Below are 2565 nucleotides of genomic sequence, written 5' to 3'. Positions count from 1 at the left end.
TGGGAAGCCGGTTTTTGTCAAACGGGTCCCAGTGCTCTGCTCCTCTCTTTTCACTCCTACTGCCAGAAGCCCAGGGAGGATGGGAGGGCTTAGAACATGCCTGGGCACTGTGGTTTCTTCCACAGAAGTGGAGGGCATTGGCTTTACCTTGCCACAACCACTTGGGAGAGGGTCTACACCTCAGGAAAACTGTCTCCGTGGGAAGCCGGCTTTTTGCAAAGGGGTCTCCAGGCCGTGGGCCTCGGGTGTCCCTCCGGCTCCCCAAAGCACAGGGACGAGGTGAGGGGCTTAGACCATGCCTGGGCAATGTTGTTTCTTACACCTGGGTGTGTGGCATTTTGTTGAGCTGGCTACCCCCACTTGGGATAGGTGTTCCACAGCAAGCACCTATTGTTCGTCGGAAGCCGTTTTTGCCCCAGGGGTCTCCGGGCTGTGTTCGTTGGGCTTGAACTCCTGCTAGCAAAACCGCCGGGTTGAGGGAAGGGTTCAGACTGTGCCTGGGCCCTGTGGTCTCTTCCAGGTCAGTGTATGGCATTTCCTTCCCCTTGCCACAGGCACCTGGGAGCATGTCTGCACGTGGAGAAAGACTTTCCCGTGGGAAGCCGGTTTTTGTCAAACGGGTCCCAGTGCTCTGCTCCTCTCTTTTCACTCCTGCTGCCAGAAGCCCCGGGAGGATGGGAGGGCTTAGAACATGGCTGGGCACTGTGGTTTCTTCCAGAGAAGTGGAGGGCATTTGCTTTACCTTGCCACAACCACTTGGGATAGGGTCTGCACCTCAGGAAAACTGTTTCCGTGGGAAGCCGGCTTTTTGCAAAGGGGTCTCAGGGCCGTGGGCCTCGGGTGTCCCTCCGGCTCCCCAAAGCACAGGGACGAGGTGAGGGGCTTAGACCATGCCTGGGCAATGTTGTTTCTTACACCTGGGTGTGTGGCATTTTGTTGAGCTGGCTACCCCCACTTGGGATAGGTGTTCCACAGCAAGCACCTATTGTTCGTCGGAAGCCGTTTTTGCCCCAGGGGTCTCCGGGCTGTGTTCCTTGGGCTTGAACTCCTGCTAGCAAAACCGCCGGGTTGAGGGAAGGGTTCAGACTGTGCCTGGGCCCTGTGGTCTCTTCCAGGTCAGTGTATGGCATTTCCTTCCCCTTGTCACAGGCACCTGGGAGCATGTCTGCACGTGGAGAAAGGCTTTCCCGTTGGAAGCCAGTTTTTGTCAAACGGGTCCCAGTGCTCTGCTCCTCTCTTTTCACTCCTGCTGCCAGAAGCCCAGGGAGGATGGGAGGGCTTAGAACATGGCTGGGCACTGTGGTTTCTTCCACAGAAGTGGAGGGCATAGGATTTACCTTGCCACAACCACTTGGGAGAGGGTCTACACCTCAGGAAAACTGTCTCCGTGGGAAGCCGGCTTTTTGCAAAGGGGTCTCAGGGCCGTGGGCCTCGGGTGTCCCTCCGGCTCCCCAAAGCACAGGGACAAGGTGAGGGGCTTAGACCATGTCTGGGCAATGTTGTTTCTTACACCTGGGTGTGTGGCATTTTGTTGAGCTGGCTACCCCCACTTGGGATAGGTGTTCCACAGCAAGCACCTATTGTTCGTCGGAAGCCGTTTTTGCCCCAGGGGTCTCCGGGCTGTGTTCCTTGGGCTTGAACTCCTGCTAGCAAAACCGCCGGGTTGAGGGAAGGGTTCAGACTGTGCCTGGGCCCTGTGGTGTCTTCCAGGTCAGTGTATGGCATTTCCTTCCCCTTGCCACAGGCACCTGGGAGCATGTCTGCACGTGGAGAAAGACTTTCCCGTGGGAAGCCGGTTTTTGTCAAACGGGTCCCAGTGCTCTGCTCCTCTCTTTTCACTCCTGCTGCCAGAAGCCCAGGGAGGATGGGAGGGCTTAGAACATGGCTGGGCACTGTGGTTTCTTCCAGAGAAGTGGAGGGCATTTGCTTTACCTTGCCACAACCACTTGGGATAGGGTCTGCACCTCAGGAAAACTGTTTCCGTGGGAAGCCGGCTTTTTGCAAAGGGGTCTCAGGGCCGTGGGCCTCGGGTGTCTCTCCGGCTCCCCAAAGCACAGGGACGAGGTGAGGGGCTTAGACCATGCCTGGGCAATGTTGTTTCTTACACCTGGGTGTGTGGCATTTTGTTGAGCTGGCTACCCCCACTTGGGATAGGTGTTCCACAGCAAGCACCTATTGTTCGTCGGAGGCCGTTTTTGCCCCAGGGGTCTCCGGGCTGTGTTCGTTGGGCTTGAACTCCTGCTAGCAAAACCGCCGGGTTGAGGGAAGGGTTCAGACTGTGCCTGGGCCCTGTGGTCTCTTCCAGGTCAGTGTATGGCATTTCCTTCCCCTTGCCACAGGCACCTGGGAGCATGTCTGCACGTGGAGAAAGACTTTCCCGTGGGAAGCCGGTTTTTGTCAAACGGGTCCCAGTGCTCTGCTCCTCTCTTTTCACTCCTACTGCCAGAAGCCCAGGGAGGATGGGAGGGCTTAGAACATGGCTGGGCACTGTGGTTTCTTCCAGAGAAGTGGAGGGCATTGGCTTTACCTTGCCACAACCACTTGGGAGAGGGTCTACACCTCAGG

Source organism: Ursus americanus, unplaced genomic scaffold, assembly GCF_024610735.1.
Source record: "Ursus americanus isolate L20-20 unplaced genomic scaffold, mUrsAme1.1.p SCAF_94, whole genome shotgun sequence".
Taxonomy (NCBI): domain Eukaryota; kingdom Metazoa; phylum Chordata; class Mammalia; order Carnivora; family Ursidae; genus Ursus; species Ursus americanus.
The sequence above is the reverse complement of the archived record's forward strand: the minus strand, read 5'-3'. Positions refer to the sequence as shown.